Source organism: Oncorhynchus clarkii, chromosome 10 (assembly GCF_045791955.1).
Source record: "Oncorhynchus clarkii lewisi isolate Uvic-CL-2024 chromosome 10, UVic_Ocla_1.0, whole genome shotgun sequence".
NCBI lineage: Eukaryota > Metazoa > Chordata > Actinopteri > Salmoniformes > Salmonidae > Oncorhynchus > Oncorhynchus clarkii.
Genome location: NC_092156.1, coordinates 66,826,451 through 66,845,268, shown reverse-complemented (window position 1 = coordinate 66,845,268; position 18,818 = coordinate 66,826,451). Strand labels below are relative to the sequence as shown.

At 45.9% G+C, this 18,818-nt stretch overlaps 1 protein-coding gene across 5 annotated transcripts in view; it reads left to right on the top strand.

Annotated features, from left to right (window-relative positions):
- Positions 1-4,297: 4,297 nt before the first annotated feature.
- Positions 4,298-18,818, top strand: part of LOC139419023 (mothers against decapentaplegic homolog 1) — a 31,618-nt gene continuing 17,097 nt past the window's right edge. The window contains exons 1-2 of one of the 5 annotated variants that reach the window (XM_071168853.1): positions 4,313-4,393; positions 5,773-6,073. The gene's annotated coding sequence lies outside the window, so the exon portion shown is untranslated. Of the gene's footprint in view, positions 4,394-5,772; positions 6,074-18,818 lie in introns of those variants that run through there. The other 4 variants (XM_071168854.1, XM_071168850.1, XM_071168848.1 and 1 more) reach the window with 4 other exon arrangements.

The following is an 18,818-nucleotide window of genomic DNA, read 5'->3' as shown; positions in this document are numbered from 1 at the left end:
GAAAAAGACACACACACGCACACACACATCACTAGAAATAATGGTGGTGGGACAGCATGTAGAAGATATGGGGGTTGACTCTATTTCCCAGTTCTTTCCGTAGTCCTGCTTTCATGAAATCTCTAATGACTTTTACTATGATATTACAGTTCAGATGCATTTTCCTTTTCTTGTGTTAACAGTTTCTGAAGAACAATATAAGGTACCCATTGACTATATGAGTAGACAAATGAGTTTCATCAAAATTAGGATGAGTCAAACATTCTGTCATTCTATTCCACACCGATCTCAACAAACCATTTCTGTTTGGACCTTGCTTTGTGCACAGGGGCATTGTCATGCTGAAACAGTAAAGGGCCTTCTTCAAACTGTTGCCACAACGTTGGAAGCACAGAATGGTCTAGAATGTCATTGTATGCTGTAGCGTTAAGATTTCCCTTCACTGGAACTAAGGGGCCTAGCTTGAACCATGAAAAACAGCCCCATTACCATTATTCCTCCTCCACCAAACTTTACAGTTGGCACTATGCATTGGGCAGGAAGCATTCTCCTGGCATCTGCCAAACCCAGATTTGTCCGTCAGACTGCCAGATGGTGAAGCGTGATTCATCACTCCAGAGAACACGTTTCCACTGCTCCAGAGTCCAATGGCGGCGAGCTTACCACTCCAGCCGACTCATTGCGTGTGGTGATATTAGGCTTGTGTGCGGCTGCTCGGCCTGGAAAACCCATTTCATGAAGCTCCAGATGAAAAGTTATTGTGCTGAAGTTGCTTCCAGAGGCTGTTTGGAACTCAGTAGGGAGTGTTGCAACCGAGGACAGATGATTTTTACGTGCTTTGTGCTTCAGCACTCGGTGGTCTCATTCTGTGAGCTTGTATGGCCTACCACTTCGTGCTGAGTCTGTGTTGCTCCTAGATGCTTCCACGTCACAATAACAGCACTTAAAGATTGACCGGGGCAGCTCTAGCAGTGCAGAAATTTAACAAACTGACTTGCTGGAAAGGTGGCATCCAATGACGGTGCCACGTTGAAAGTCACTGAGCTCTTCAGAAAGGCCATTCTACTGCCAATGTTTGTCTATGGAGAGTGCATGGCCGTGTGCTTGATTTTATACACCTATCAGCAACGGGTTTGGCTGAAATAGACAAATCCACTAATTTGAAGGGGTGTCCACATACTTTTGTATATATAGTGTATATCAGCAAATGCACACATTCGTTTGCAATCAAGTAATCAAAATAACTTGTAAAGGTTTGGATTCAAATAGGTTTGATAAATTGATTACAATTATGCTTACACTGATAGTCTGTCTGGCACAGAACATGTGCATTGTTTTATCTCTGTGTTTATCAGATATGATGGTGCCATAATGCAAATATTTGCCTAAGGGTGGCTGCCAGCTTTGCAAACAAATTAATTTACAGTATTTGGACAGTGAGTTGCAGTCTGTAAAAGTACAGAACAAGAGAGAGCAAACAGACACTGTTGCTGCTCTAAAACAGCAAAGTAATCTAATTTGCTGACAATTTTATTCTAATTCAGGGCTCCTCCGAGAGTCCTTGTCTTTTCTCCTCAACTGCTCCCAACACGCTCGCGCATCGCACTGTTTTCCCAGATTTCACTTCACGTTCACGTGCAGCTTGCTCTCGCCTCACTCAGACATTCTGTCGCCAGCCCCGTGACGTAACCTGCGCTAGTAACTTCCACTTTCAGCGGTTTTCCTCCGCCGCTAGTAGTCCTGAGGAGAATCTAGTTCCACCTCTCTGTTTGCTGCCGGCGGCGATTCCCTCCAATTTGCCAAATAGCCATGTCACACTTGACCGGTGAAAATTCTTGACCGGTAAAAAATCTTCGAAATTTAACATCATTCATCTCAAAAGGAAGATCTATTTAGCCTATTTCTCATAAATTATGTCAATGGTAATTTTATGATAATGACAGGTCCACTGTCATCATGGCATAAACCTATTCTATTCTGTTCTATTCCAGTATGTTATATTATATTGTAGTCTATCATGTCATATTCTAGTGTATTATATTATTTGCTTCATTTTCTTACAGGCTTCCAGATGTTGGCTAGGCTATGGTGCACTATCCCACAATTGTAAACTATCAGTAATTATTATTAGCCTATGTATTGAGCCTATTGATCAATTCAGTCAATACATATAAAATGGGTTTATGTCTGCAGTCTAGTATCATCTCTCTCACACAAATCTGAGAGAGGAAATTAAACTTAATGTTCCTGTCGTCCAGCCTGCCTGCTGCCTGCCTGATACCCTAACGTCTATTTTCATGCATTACCATGCAGTATTAATGAGATGGTTTGATGAATCGTTGCAGCTTCGTTCTCTCTGACAGTGCAACTATCAAAATGAGGGTTGATACAAACTAAGCCGTCTTTCCCCACATTTAACACAGGCCCATTGTTGTTAAGTTGTAACACAGCTGTCATTCTCCACTTTACTTTAAAACGCTGTCTTTATGCCTAGCCCCTAGAGCAAGGTGTTCATTTGAGATGGTAGCCTATATGAGGACATGACAGAACATGCCCTTTGTGTTGACACTTGCCTTAGACACTTTAGTTCTCCCGAGTACATAAATAGTGCTTATCGCGCCACAATCAAAGAAGGGGAACTAAGAACAAGCTTAGCACAGATCAGTTCAAAAGTTCAGATCAGTTCCATCAGATAACCACACCAGTGTTATCGGGCTCTCTCTCATATTTGCAAGAGATTACTGATCCAGTTCTGAGACAGAAGGTGTATTTTTAACTTGCTTATATTAGGTCTATAGTAAATTGGCATATTCTGGTAACTGAATATATACTGAACAAAAATATAAACGCACCATGTAAAGTGCTGATCCCATGTTTCATGAGCTGAAATAAAAGATCCCAGAAATGTTCCATATGCAGAACAAACTTATTTATCTTAAATGTTGTGCACAAATTTGATTACATCCCTGTTCGTGAGCGTTTCTCATTTGCCAAGATAATTCGTCCACCTGACAGGTATGGCATATGAATAAGTTGATTAAACAGCATGATCATTACACAGGTGCACCTTGTGCTGGGGGAATAAAAGGCCACTCTAAAATGTGCAGTTTTGTCACACAACACAATGCTACAAATGTCTCAAGTTTTGAGGTAGCGTGAAATTGGCATGCTGACTGCAGGAATGTCCACCAGAGCTGTTGGCAGAAAATTAAATGTTAATTTCTCTACCACAAGTCACCTCCAACGTCGTTTTAGAGAATTTGGCAGTACGTCCAACCGGCCTCACAACCGCAGACCACATTGTAACCACGCCAGCCCAGGACCTCCACATCCGGCTTCATCACCAGAGGGATCGTCTGAGACCATATATATTTCTGTCTATAATAAAGCCCCTTTGTGGGTAAAAACGAATTCTGATTTCCTGGGCATGGCTCCCAAGTGGCCCTTCCAGGCCCACCCATGGCTGCGCCCTGCCCAGTCATGTAAAATCCATTGATTAGGACCTAATTTATTTATTTCAATTGACTGATATCCTTATAGGAACTGTAACTCTGTAAAATCTTTGAAATTGTTGCATGTTGTGTTCATATTTTTGTTCAGTATAATATAAGAATGTATGCTTGACTGTAAGTAACTTTGAATAAAAGCGTCTGCTAAATAGCCTAAACTACTATATTATATAGTATTACACCAGAATAACCTACGTTTTTATGTCGATTATATGCATTAATTTATAATTTATTCTATGCATTCCTTCGACAAGAAATTATCACAATCTTTATTTACAGTGTGTGAATGTGTGTGGCCATTTTGTTGAATCAGCAATACATCAATGGCAATTAATGTATCTTTTGAATAAATGCAACTGTTCATCAAAAACAGCTGTGCCAATCCATCTGCAAGAATGTTCTGCTATCTAATCACAATGAATCAAACCCTCAAAAATGTTCACAGCTTTGTAAAATAAATATGCTAAATGTACTTATTTTCTCATTAATGCAATTTGCACATAAAAGATGCAGCACATAACTGTATCTTTTAACAAGAAACAGGAGTCAGATGAGTGTGTAGTCCTCTACAGGCAATCAACTTGGCTAGAGTCTCCACTGCCAAAATAGCAAAAGAGCTAGCCCTCTTTTAAAAAAAACTCCACGAAAGAATACATTGTTTTACAGTTACATAATCCATTCCACAGTGCATGAAAATGTTAGGATGTGTAAAAGTAGGTCTTGTTGTTCACGGACCGCCCCAAACTGTATCCCGCGGCATGATACTGGCGCTCCGCGGAGGGTGCGACGGCCCAGCGACTCCCTGACGCCAGCGCGAGGAGACCAGAGACAGGCAGCTGTATAGTATGGGAGGGTTGAGAGCGAGCTTGATAGCTGTTTATAAGGTACTGTAAACTTTATTTTTTACCCGTCAAAACATCAACAATCTTGGGGGAATGAGTATGTTCGGTTGACTAGATCTATTGCTTATAAGAAAATAGTATTTGCAACTTTTTAAAAGGGATAGAGACAGTGAAAATGTATTTTGAAGCTTCAAACTTTTCTGTCTATCATATTTGGCAACAGAGATTGATTGGCAATTAACGTTAGTAGAATGTGGGATTAATTTCATATTTGCAACATTGTATTGTCGTGTATTCTACAGTTGGAACACGTACTTGTGAACAATATTAATAGTGCGTGTGCACAATGTGTGTATTTCAATGTGTCAGTCTGCTTTGATGGTTAACCTTTGTGATGCATTGTGTTGGTATGATGTTTGATATCAGTCTGTCCATCTGTATTTGTTGTGATTAAATCTAATATGCTACTGATGTAGGCCTCTTGTACTCAGAAATAGTATCAACATCACATTTGTGACACACATGTTTACTTTCCATCTGTAAATGTCATGCAGATTATTTGATCTAAATTCATGCATCATGGATGTAGCAGCAAAACCAAGATGCAAAACCAAGATTTGCGATATTTAATTGGATATTAACAGTGATCTTCATCTCAACGTCAGTGTCCATTTGGAGGGAAGCTGTGTCTCATTGCTAAATTACTTGCTTTAAATAATCAACATAGGCTATCTATCTCTTCCATCGTGTGTGTTTGCGCGCGCGTGCACATGCGTGTGTTAGGGTGCGTGCATTGTGTGCACATATGTATGTGTGTGTGTGTGTTCCATGTCTCATGGATGCAGAGCGAGCCTGTGTGACTGTGAGACCCTGAGCAGCAGGGCCAGATCTCCTGACATCATTGAAGATGACATATCAGATTACTCAAAGGACTGGAATTTGTCCTTGTCCATGATTTAGTACAATTGTTGAATCCTGCAGCATTCTTGTCAAATTCAGGTTTGTGTTTTATTATAAATGAACAATTTGTTTCTGTTTTTTGTTGTTGTTGTGAGGCACATGGTGGACTGACAGTTTGGCTTTAGTCACACTTTTAAATAGATATAACGATTGTGATGAAATGCCTGTGTTACATAGTTATAGAGATGTGATATTTCTGCAATGGTCTGATAACAGATAGCTGTAGGGTTCGCTAAAGACAGGATAATAGAAGGAGTGAAAGGGACATGTGTACTGTATCTCTAAATCCCAGTGTTGATAGTGATATTGATCATTCATATGCAACATTATCTCAGAGAATGGGGTATTTTTCTGTGTAGTTACCACTGTAAAAAGGAGTCCAGTCTTAGCTTAGACATTTAACCTAGATCTTATACAGAGGAAATGGCACATTTCTCAGTTCCTCTTCTGTTCATCTATAGGTGGACATCTCCTGTATTCAGTCTGGTACAGCACATGGTGGACTTGGAGAGACATTTCCCCCTTATAGGAATAAACAAGCTAACCACATTCCAGTCTCCAGCCATAACATCATTCTCCTTTCAGACAGAGGCATCCTCAGAATAGCCCTTCTCTATATGTCCGACCCATCCCAGACCCCTCATGATGTGTTGGCCTGAGGTGTCCTCCCGACCATCCCAACCACCACAAACACAACGCTTACCCCAAATGCCTGGGATGGTTGGGATAGCTGATTGAAAGCCCATGTGTTGGTTACAGTGGGTGAGTTATGTTTGTGGCTAACGTGAGGTGTGGTGGATGTGTGTGTGTGTGCGTGTGTGATAACTGACCCTAGATTTGTGTAGACCTCCTGGGTCAATGCTGTGTCTAGTCACCAAAACCTCTCCGTCTTCCTGTCTGTCTGTCTGTCTGGTTATTTCTGTCTACTGTAGAGGCTGGGGAGGTATGGTTGTTTGGGTGTTGTGGTGTCGTGGGTAGGCCTAGTTCGTGAGGGCTTGCTTGCCGAAACACATTCTCTCGGCTGCTTTTTGGAGATCATTCATCGATACTCATTCATTGAATTTTGATATCCAGTTTTGGTACTTGATGATTGTTATCTGTGTATTAATGAACACATAATACATGGAATAGACACACCTTGTCCATGGCGATGGGTCAGGCCACACAGAGTGAGAGGGAGACAGCACAACGAGGCCATACAGTCACTATTTGTGTTGGGCTGCTGAGCTGACAGTTAGAGGGAACACTCTTGTGTGAAGTGGAAGGTTTACGCCGAGAGGCTAGACAGTGTGTGTATTAACAAGAATTTGCATCCCCCTTCTCTCTCCTCCCTCGTTCCTCTCTCTCTCTCTCCTCACTCTTTCCCCCTCTCTCTTACCCTCTCTCTCTCCCTCTTTCCTCCCTCAGGCCTCTCTGTTCACTCTTTTTCTCTCTCTCAGACACACTTGCACATGCACGTACACACGAACGTACACACGAACGCACGCATGCACACACACCCTCCTCTCCCATCCCTCTCTCCTCTATTCGTTATCTCTCTCCATCTCTTTATCCCCCTCTCCTCTTTACCTCTCTTCATCCCTCTCTCCTCTATTCGTTATCTCTCTGCATCTCTTTATTCCTCTCTCCATCCACTCCTCCCTTCATAGCCAGCGACTCAATTGAGTGGGGGCTAATGGAGGCCCCGTCCAGGCCCTGCTGATAAATAATGTAACTTCTTTATAATGCCCCGTCTCTGGGGAGAGAGCAGAGAGCATCATTACTGGCTCCTCATCCTACAGCCCCGGCCCCTAAATTGATTAACAGCACTGACTGAAGCAGCTAGCGCAAAATGATCAATGGGGTTGGTAGGGATTGGTGGCTAGCAGCTAGAGCAGGCTTGAAATGGCACAGGTCAGGCTAACAGGCCTTGTCAATGACATGTGATCATGGGCTAACCTATTAGATCCCTCTGACTCCCATTAATTCTGCCTGGCTATGCTAACTACTCACCAATGGGTTAGCGTTAGCGCCAGTTAGCGCACTAACCCAATACAGGCTGAATGAATGGCAGGCAAGGAAGGGAGATAGATAGATAGCTCTGCCTGGGCACTTTTATGGAGCTCTTGTGTAAACGGTGGCATGTTTCAGCTTAAATGGGCAGAGGGCGGATAAGAGTGGGACCTGTCCGCTACAGATATTTGTGTGATGCTTAATTGGGCCCTACTTGTGTAAGGGAGAGGCGTAACTCTGCATCCCAAATGGCATCCTATTCTCTATATATTACACAACCTATAGGGCCCATAGCACTATGTGCACTCTGTAGGGAATAGGGTGCCATTTGGGACACACACTAAGTATGTGTTGGGTAAGAGAGGTTAGAGAAGGGGACTGCTGGGCTGGAAGATGTTTGGGAGGTTAATGTGATTTAGGAAAGAAAGAAAAGTGCAGGTCAGGCTTACCTTTTAGGAGGGGGATCGGATATCAGATTATCACATATCTACGGGGTCGCCTGTTGTAACCAACGACCAGTGATCAAATAATGACTTGTAGTAACCATTTATCAGATAAAGTGTGATCTAGCTTGGTAGTTATTGTGTCTGATGACTAATAAGGTGATACTGAAACCTTACCCATCACATTACCTTTGGTTTCTCATTGACATTTTTACCACTCCTGTTCTCAGAACATTCTGTATAAAGCTAATGTAAGTTTATCAGAGTAGCCCAAACCCTCCCCCATTCTATACAGTCCAGAGTAGGGCACAACACCGGCCCCATTCTATACCGTCCAGAGTAGGGCACAACACCGGCCCCATTCTATACAGTCCAGAGTAGGGCACAACACCACAGCCCCATTCTATACAGTCCAGAGTAGGGCACAACAACACGGCCCCATTCTATTCAGTCCAGAGTAGGGCACAACAACACCGGCCCCATTCTATACAGTCCAGAGTAGGGCACAACACCGGCCCCATTCTATACAGTCCAGAGTAGGGCACAACACCGGCCCCATTCTATACAGTCCAGAGTAGGGCACAACCACACCGGCCCCATTCTATACAGTCCAGAGTAGGGCACAACACTGGCCCCATTCTATACATTCCAGAGTAGGGCACAACAACACCGGCCCCATTCTATACAGTCCAGAGTAGGGCACAACACTGGCCCCATTCTATACATTCCAGAGTAGGGCACAACAACACCGGCACCATTCTATACAGTCCAGAGTAGGGCACAACACCGGCCCCATTCTATACATTCCAGAGTAGGGCACAACAACACCGGCCCCATTCTATACAGTCCAGAGTAGGGCACAACAACACCGGCCCCATTCTATACAGTCCAGAGTAGGGCACAACAACACCGGCCCCATTCTATACAGTCCAGAGTAGGGCACAACAACACTGGCCCCATTCTATACAGTCCAGAGTAGGGCACAACACCGGCCCCATTCTATACATTCCAGAGTAGGGCACAACAACACCGGCCCCATTCTATACAGTCCAGAGTAGGGCACAACAACACCGGCCCCATTCTATACAGTCCAGAGTAGGGCACAACAACACCGGCCCCATTCTATACAGTCCAGAGTAGGGCACAACAACACCGGCCCCATTCTATACAGTCCAGAGTAGGGCACAACAACACCGGCCCCATTCTATACAGTCCAGAGTAGGGCACAACAACACCGGCCCCATTCGATACAGTCCAGAGTAGGGCACAACACCGGCCCCATTCTATACAGTCCAGAGTAGGGCACAACACCGGCCCCATTCTATACAGTCCAGAGTAGGGCACAACACCGGCCCCATTCTATACAGTCCAGAGTAGGGCACAACAACACCGGCACCATTCTATACAGTCCAGAGTAGGACACAACATTACCGGTTGAATACAATCCCATTTTTCCTTTTTCATACAGTAATTGTCACGTTCTGACCTTAGTTCTTTTGTTATGTCTTTGTTTTAGTATGGTCAGGGCGTGAGTTGGGTGGGTTGTCTATGTTAGTTTTTCTATGATTTGCTATTTCTGTGTTTGGCCTGGTATGGTTCTCAATCAGAGGCAGCTGTCAATCGTTGTCCCTGATTGAGAACCATATTTAGGGAGCCTGTTTTCTATTGTGTTTCGTGGGTGATTATTTTCTGTCTTTGTGTATGTCACCAGACAGGACTGTTTCGTTTCGTATCATTCTCGTTGTTATTTTTGTTTTAGTGTTCTGAGTTGAATAAATATCGTCATGAACACGTACAACGCTGCGCTTTGGTCTGATCCTTGCTAGTCCTTGTCAGAAGAAGAGGACGAGCGTGACAGTAATGCTGATCAAACTCGGATCATATATCGGTCATACATTATAGATCCTCCTCAGGTTGGAGATTAGTAGACTCTAATGATGGTAATTGACAGAAGAAACGTCCTGTCTTTTTTTGACTGAAATAGCTAAATAAAACGTACCGTTTTTAACTGTGAGTGAAAGTCACACCTATTCCCTTCAGATCCTCATGTTTGGAAATACCCAAGTAAGGTCTGGACTGGAGAAATCCAGAAGATCTAATCCAAGTGTATGATGTTGTTGACAGTAGGTGATTGTGTAGAGAGCCCTGTCTGTCCAGATGTTCCTGTTACAGTCTATCACTCTCTACTTTCCTGGAATCCTCCATCTGAATTGGATTACGAGTTGTTTTTTTTGCAGCTGGTCTGGAGCGTGTGGTGAGATGGGCTGTCGACTAACTGACTGACTGTCTGAGTGACTGACTGTCTGAGTGACTGACTGTCTGAGTGACTGAGTGACTGACTGTCTGACTATCTACCTGACTTACTGACTGACTGTCTGACTGAGTGACTGTCTGACTATCTGACCGACTTACTGACTGACTGTCTGAGTGACTGACTGTCTGAGTGAGTGACTGACTGTCTGAGTGAGTGACTGACTGACTGACTGACTGACTATCTCACCGACTTACTGACTGACTGTCTGACTATCTGACCGACTGTCAGACTATCTGACCGACTATCTGACTGTCTGACTGACTCTGACAATCTGACCGATTGTCTGACTATCTGACTGACTGACTCTCTGTCTGACCGACTGTCTGACTGACTATTTGACCAACTGTTTGACTGACTGTTTGTCTGATTGTCTGACTGACTGACTGTCTGTTTGACTGTCTGACTGGCCCATCAAAGCAGGGTTGTGTTTGAGATTGACAGACAAGAGCTGTCTTTGGTATTGAGTTGTGTATCATTGCTTTTTAATTTGATCTCCTTTTCCATTCATGGAAAGGGAATCTCATCCCAGAATGGCAGGAAAACCTGTTAGAGAGAGAATGGTTTATTTCAAATTCAATAATTTACTATTTACAAAGTCATAAAAACACAATAAATCTACAACTTAAAAATACATATTTTCTGGTACTGTAACGTACAGTACCAGTCAAAAGTTTGGACACACCTACTCATTCAAGGGTTTTTCTTTATTATTTACTATTTTCTACATTGTAGAACAAGTGTGAAGACATCAACACTATGAAATAACACATATGGAATCATGTAGTAACCAAAAAAGTGTTAAACAAAACAGATTATTCAAAGTAGCCACACTTGGCCTTGATGACAGCTGTGCACACTCTTGGCATTCTCTCAACCAGCTTAATGAGGTAGTCACTTGTGACAAAGTAGGGGTGGTATACAGAAGATAGCCCTATTTGGTAAAAGACGAAGCCCATATAATGGCAAGAACAGCTCAAATAAGCAAAGCTCAAATAAGCAAAGAGAAATGACAATCCATCATTACTTTTAAGACATGAAGGTCAGGCAATCTGGAAAATTTCTAGAAAGTTTGAAAATTTCTTCAAGTGCAGTCGCAAAAAACATCCAGCGCTGTGATGAAACGGGCTTTCTTGAGGACCACCACAGGAAAGGAAGACCCAGAGTTACCGCTGCTGCAGAGGATAAGTTCAGAGAGAAGAGACCTGCTTGGGCCAAGAAACACGGGCAATGGACATTAGACAGGTAGAAATCTGTCCTTTAGATGTGTTGGAGAGTGAAGGAAAAGTAGCCAACAAGTGCTAAGCATATGTGGGAACTCCTTCAAGACTGTTGGAAAAGCATTCCAGGTGAAGCTGGTTGAGAGAATGCCAAGAGTGTGCAAAGCTGTCATCGAGGCAAAGCGTGGCTACTTTGAAGAATCTAAGATTCCAAGAACACAGGATGAGATGTTACTATCCTTTGTGCAAGCACTTCCAAGAGTGAATGAACAGTGAGCCTGGTGAAATTTGGGGAGCGCATCATCAGTAGTGTACCTTTGGTTCCTAGGGTGTTTCGGCCTTTCACACTATACACCCTCCCCAAAGGCGGCCAGCGACAGGGTGATCAATCCTACGCTTGCGTCCCATTCCCAATTAGTCATAGGAGTTGTTGATGATAGCCAACATCCCATGGGACTATGCATGGCAGGGGCATCCTCCTCCCTGAGTCAAGCATTGTTGACCGCATACCTCCTGGCCCTCTCACTTCGGGGCCCAGCTGGGGTCTTTCCTCTTCATCCAGAGCCACTGACTGCTGCCTTCTGCCGCCTCCGATACAGCTTTGATTGCCGAACGCTGGCTCTGGCCCTTAATTCCAAGGTCTCTAAGCAGTCTGGTTGTAGATGTTGCCACAAAACCTCTGCAGCCCACCTCCACTGGTCGGACTTCTGTGTTCCAGCCATGATGCCGTGCTTCGGCAGCTAGATCGGCATAGCGCAGATGCTTTCGCTCATAAGCCTCATCTACTGAGTCCTCCCAGGGTACTGTGAGCTCAATGATGAAGACCTTCTTGAGTGAACGGGACCAGAGCACCATGTCAGGTCTTAGGGTGGTGGTTGCGATCTCCGGAGGAAACACAAGTTGCCGGCCAATGTCAGCTAGCATTTTCCAGTCGCGGGCCAAGCGCAGCTGGTCTCGCTCTAATGGTGTCGAGCCGCGCTTCGGTGGTTTAGCCCCTTCGCGGACAAAGTTTGTCCGTAAGGGCTGTGATGCTGATGGGGGTGGTAGGGAGTTGGTGGCAGCTCGCTTGTCCTCCAGGGCGGACGCAAGGTTTTTAAGGACTTGGTTGTGACGCCAAGTGTAGCGTCCTTGAGTGAGACTTGTTTTACACCCTGTGAGAATGTGCCTGAGGTTGGCTGGCATGGAACAGAGGGCACAGTCCGGATCTTCACCATACCATTGGTGAAGATTAACTGGTGTTGGAAGGACGTCATATGTTGCTCTGATGGAGAAGCTCAACCGCCTCGCTTCCATGGCCCACAGATCCTTCCAGCTTATCTTCCTCTTCTCCACACTGTCCCATCGAGTCCACTGTCCCTGTTTGGAAAGAGAGACTGCCTTGGCCCACCTTGCAGCCTCCTCCTGATGGCGTACTTCCTGCACTACCATCTTCCTCCGCTCTGGTGCAGTGGCCTTACTCCAAGCAGCACGGCTAGTTAGCCCAAGGCCTCCTCTCCCTTGCTGAACATGACCCACAATGTCAGCATGTCTGAGGGCTGCTGTTGCCTCCTGGACTGCTTTTCCTGGCCTCCATTTGCGCCCAGTTGCCAAGGTCGGCGCGTTGTTGCTCACCACTGGGTCTCGAGATTCATTCAGTGTCATCTGGAGCCTGGTTTTTGAACACTTGAATTCCTCTGTTAGACTGGTGAGGGGCAGCTTGAGGACACCATCTCCATAGAGGCCTATGGTGGTAAGGCATCGTGGAACTCCGAGCCACTTCTTTAAGTAGCCTGTGACTCCTCTTTCCATCTTCTCCACTGTTGAGATTGGAACCTCATACACTGCTAAGGGCCACAACACCCGGGGTAGGAGACCAAACTGCAGACACCAGGCCTTTAACTTTCCAGGTAGCTGGGTGTTGTCGATGGACTGTAGGCTACTACTGATGTCTTTGCGCAGCTGTTGCACCTGGTCTTTGTCCTTCAGGCTTGCATCATACCACCTTCCAAGGCTTTTTACCGGCTGCTCAGACACTGTTGGGATTTGGTCATCTCCGATGAAGAATTTCAGGTCAGAGAGTACTCCCTTCACAATCGAGATGCTGCGTGACTTGGATGGTTTAATCTTCATACGGGCCCAGCTGATGTTCTCCTCGAGTTTTCTGAGCAGTCTCCTGGTGCATGGGACAGTGGTGGTCAATGTTGTAATGTCGTCCATGTAGGCTCTGAGTGGAGGGAGGCGGAAACCAGAGTCGACTCGCTGTCCACCAGCAACCCATTTTGAGGATCTGATGATAACCTCCATTGCCATTATGAATGCCAACGGAGAAATGGTACATCCCGCCATTATACCTACATTCAGGCACTGCCATGAGGTGGTGAACTCTGAGGTGGTAAAGCAGAACTGCAGATCCTGGAAGTACGACTTCACCAGGGTTGTGATGGTGTCCGGTATGTGGAAAAATCTGAAGGCAGACCACAGGAGTTCATGGGGCACAGAGCCAAATGCATTGGCGAGGTCAAGAAAGACTACATGGAGGTCCCTTTTTTCCACCTTGGCCATTTGGATCTGGTGCCAGATCATGCTGGAATGTTCCAAGCAGCCAGAGAACCCTGATATTCCTGCCTTCTGTACAGATGTATCGACGTACGCATTCCTTTGCAGGTACTCGGCCATCCTCTGGGCAATGACCCTAAAGAAGATTTTACCCTCGACATTCAGTAAGGAGATTGGGCGGAATTGGCTGATGTTCACTGCATCCTTCTCCTTAGGGATCAGGACCCCGCCTGCCCTACGCCACACTTTGGGTATTATCTTATTTTTCCAAGCTGTTCTCATAAGCCTCCAGAGGAACCTCAGGACGTCTGGTGCGTTCTTATACACTTTGTACGGGACTCCATTTGGCCCCGGGGCTGATGCTGTTCTTGCCCGTCGAACTGTGTTTTCCACCTCTTTCCATGTCGGAGGGCTGGTCTCAATATGATGTTCCGGGGGTTCAATGGGTGGGATATCTGATGGGATGGCCAGATGTTCATGTCGCTTTGAGTCAAAGTTTGTTGTTCTCAGGTGCTCCTCTAGGTCTTTCTTGGTTGTTTTTAGAGCTCCACTTTTTTCCTTCGTGAAGAGACTTTTAAGGAACTTGAAGGGATCTTTATAGAATCGAGTTCTAGTTTGTTCTTTCTTCCTTCTGCGTTTCCGTAGGTTCTCTGCTCTGCGGAGGGATGCCAACCGGGTTTTGATATCAGCTTGAAGTGCCTCTATGCCCTCCTTTTCCACTTCCGAGGCCTTCTTCCACTGTTTCTTAAGCTGTCGCCTTTCTTGAACGAGGCGCTTGATTTCTTGTTGCCTCCTGGAAACTGGTGGGGTTGGAACCTTTCTCCCGCCTTTTGCCTCTTCCACTCCAAATCTTTCTGTCCCGTACTCATAGATAATGTCCCCCATTCTCTCCAACTTCTTCTCCACTGTGCCTCGAAGTTTCTCGAGGGTCAAGGTAAGGTCAGTATTCACTGTTTCCCACAACTTCTTGTCACTGGCGCCAGGCCACTTCACATACGGCCTGTGCCCTGGTAGTCTCCTCTCGACTGCAGGTCTGGGAGGCTCGGTGAGTTCCACTCCTGTTGTTGGTTCCACCTCAGTTGTTACTTCGGTGCTTGAGTTTACGTCCTCCATGACAGTGGTGCTGATGCACTGCAAACTATGGTTAGCGTCCAGTTGCTGTGCTTCATTCGACTGATTTGATCGCTTTCGCAGAAAGTAATCAATGCGAGGCCTCTGTCTCTCTTTACCCAAACACCCCTTCTTCCCCTGGTGGATCCTCAACCCATGGTGTGATGTAACTTTCCTCCAACCACAGACACATACCTGCATCTGTTTGTGGCCCGCTGTTGCAGCAGAACTTGTGACAGTTGCTGTGGTGTTCTCTTGTGCTGTGCTCTCATTACTCGTAGTCGTTTCCGGTCCAGTCGTTACCATGTTGTCAGCCGATGAGTCATCTTCCGCCCCCGCTCTCGCAGACTCTAGGGGTATTCTCGTATGTTGACTTTCTGTAGCTAAAAGCGGGTGTTTCCAACATACTGCGAAGCATGGGAAACTACAGAAATGGGAAGCTACCCCATGACTGTCCCAGTGGGGTCTATTCCCTCCTGTCAGCCGTCTCTCCGTGCCGCCACAAAGACTTTCCCCTGTTGTCAGCTGATCTTTCTCAGCAGTCACTGGACAAGTCCAGATATTCAGATTCCAAGAACACAGGATGAGATGTTACTATCCTTTGTGCAAGCACTTCCAAGAGTTAATGAACAGTGAGCCTGGTGAAATTTGGGGAGCGCATCATCAGTAGTGTACCTTTGGTTCCTAGGGTGTTTCGGCCTTTCACACTATACACCCTCCCCAAAGGCGGCCAGCGACAGGGTGATCAATCCTACGCTTGCGTCCCATTCCCAATTAGTCATAGGAGTTGTTGATGATAGCCAACATCCCATGGGACTATGCATGGCAGGGGCATCCTCCTCCCTGAGTCAAGCATTGTTGACCGCATACCTCCTGGCCCTCTCACTTCGGGGCCCAGCTGGGGTCTTTCCTCTTCATCCAGAGCCACTGACTGCTGCCTTCTGCCGCCTCCGATACAGCTTTGATTGCCGAACGCTGGCTCTGGCCCTTAATTCCAAGGTCTCTAAGCAGTCTGGTTGTAGATGTTGCCACAAAACCTCTGCAGCCCACCTCCACTGGTCGGACTTCTGTGTTCCAGCCATGATGCCGTGCTTCGGCAGCTAGATCGGCATAGCGCAGATGCTTTCGCTCATAAGCCTCATCTACTGAGTCCTCCCAGGGTACTGTGAGCTCAATGATGAAGACCTTCTTGAGTGAACGGGACCAGAGCACCATGTCAGGTCTTAGGGTGGTGGTTGCGATCTCCGGAGGAAACACAAGTTGCCGGCCAATGTCAGCTAGCATTTTCCAGTCGCGGGCCAAGCGCAGCTGGTCTCGCTCTAATGGTGTCGAGCCGCGCTTCGGTGGTTTAGCCCCTTCGCGGACAAAGTTTGTCCGTAAGGGCTGTGATGCTGATGGGGGTGGTAGGGAGTTGGTGGCAGCTCGCTTGTCCTCCAGGGCGGACGCAAGGTTTTTAAGGACTTGGTTGTGACGCCAAGTGTAGCGTCCTTGAGTGAGACTTGTTTTACACCCTGTGAGAATGTGCCTGAGGTTGGCTGGCATGGAACAGAGGGCACAGTCCGGATCTTCACCATACCATTGGTGAAGATTAACTGGTGTTGGAAGGACGTCATATGTTGCTCTGATGGAGAAGCTCAACCGCCTCGCTTCCATGGCCCACAGATCCTTCCAGCTTATCTTCCTCTTCTCCACACTGTCCCATCGAGTCCACTGTCCCTGTTTGGAAAGAGAGACTGCCTTGGCCCACCTTGCAGCCTCCTCCTGATGGCGTACTTCCTGCACTACCATCTTCCTCCGCTCTGGTGCAGTGGCCTTACTCCAAGCAGCACGGCTAGTTAGCCCAAGGCCTCCTCTCCCTTGCTGAACATGACCCACAATGTCAGCATGTCTGAGGGCTGCTGTTGCCTCCTGGACTGCTTTTCCTGGCCTCCATTTGCGCCCAGTTGCCAAGGTCGGCGCGTTGTTGCTCACCACTGGGTCTCGAGATTCATTCAGTGTCATCTGGAGCCTGGTTTTTGAACACTTGAATTCCTCTGTTAGACTGGTGAGGGGCAGCTTGAGGACACCATCTCCATAGAGGCCTATGGTGGTAAGGCATCGTGGAACTCCGAGCCACTTCTTTAAGTAGCCTGTGACTCCTCTTTCCATCTTCTCCACTGTTGAGATTGGAACCTCATACACTGCTAAGGGCCACAACACCCGGGGTAGGAGACCAAACTGCAGACACCAGGCCTTTAACTTTCCAGGTAGCTGGGTGTTGTCGATGGACTGTAGGCTACTACTGATGTCTTTGCGCAGCTGTTGCACCTGGTCTTTGTCCTTCAGGCTTGCATCATACCACCTTCCAAGGCTTTTTACCGGCTGCTCAGACACTGTTGGGATTTGGTCATCTCCGATGAAGAATTTCAGGTCAGAGAGTACTCCCTTCACAATCGAGATGCTGCGTGACTTGGATGGTTTAATCTTCATACGGGCCCAGCTGATGTTCTCCTCGAGTTTTCTGAGCAGTCTCCTGGTGAAAAAGTCTCCTGGTGTAAAATATAACACTTTTTTGGTTACTACATGATTCTATGTGTTATTTCATAGTTTTGATGTCATCACTGTTATTCTACAATTTAGAAAAGAAAAACCCTTGAATGAGTAGGTGTGTCCAAACTTTGACTGGTATTGTATATGTATACCGCACAGGAGCTGGTGGCACCTTAATTGAGGACAACGGGCTCGTGGTAATGGAGTGAGTGGAATTTGTGGAATGGTACTATGTGTTTGATTCCATTCCACCTGCGCCGTTCCAGCTATTATTATGAGCTGTCCTCCACTCAGCAGTCTCCACTGGTATACAGAATACATGTAAAGGTCAGGTAAAGATCACATAACAACACGGAGACAACGTTTTTACCATCCCTTTCCAATCATAACCCTTCCCATCCCCCTGTCCACCCATGGAAAAGTCAAGAGAGAGAGAGACATCTGTCCTCTCTTCTTCAGTCCTCTGAATGTTCTCCCTCTCCACCTGTGGAGAGACCTGCAGGCCTAAATTGGAAGTGACATTGCTGCTATGCAGGTGGTGGTGATGACAGAGACAGAGAGAAAGACATAAATATTACTAGAAAATATTCCTATTCATGAAAATCACAAGTGAAATATACTGAGACACAGCTTAGCCTTTTGTTAATCATCCTGTCATCTCAGATTTTCAAAATATGCTTTACAGCCAAAGCTAGACAAGCATTTGTGTAAGTTTATCGATAGCCTAGCATAGCATTTTGTCCAGCTAGCAGCAGGTAACTTGGTCACGGAAGTCAGAAAAGCAATCAAATTAAACGTTTACCTTTGATGAGCTTCGGATGTTTTCACTCACGAGACTCCCAGTTAGATAGCCAATGTTCATTTTTTCCAAAAATATTATTTTTGTAGGCGAAATAGCTTCGTTTGTTCTTCACGTTTGGCTGAGAAATCGACCGGAAATTGCGGTCACGAAAACGCCGAAAAATATTCCAAATTAGTTCCATAATAATCGACAGAAACATGGCAAATGTTGTTTATAATCAATCTTCAAGGTGTTTTTCAAATATCTATTCGATAATATATCCCCCGGACAATTGGTTTTTCAGTAGGACCGATTGGAAAAATGGCTACCTCTGTATTTTACGCGAGAGTCACTCTGAGAGCCATCAGGTGACCACTTACACAATGTAGCCGCTTACGGGTATTCTTCAACATAAATGCGTAAAACTACGTCACAATGCTGTAGACACCTTGGGGAATACGTAGAAAAAGTAATCTGGTTGATAGCCCATTCACTGCTCAATAGGGACGCATTGGAACGCAGAGCTTTCAAAACACGAGGCACTTCCGGATTGGATTTTTCTCAGGCTTTCGCCTGCAATATCAGT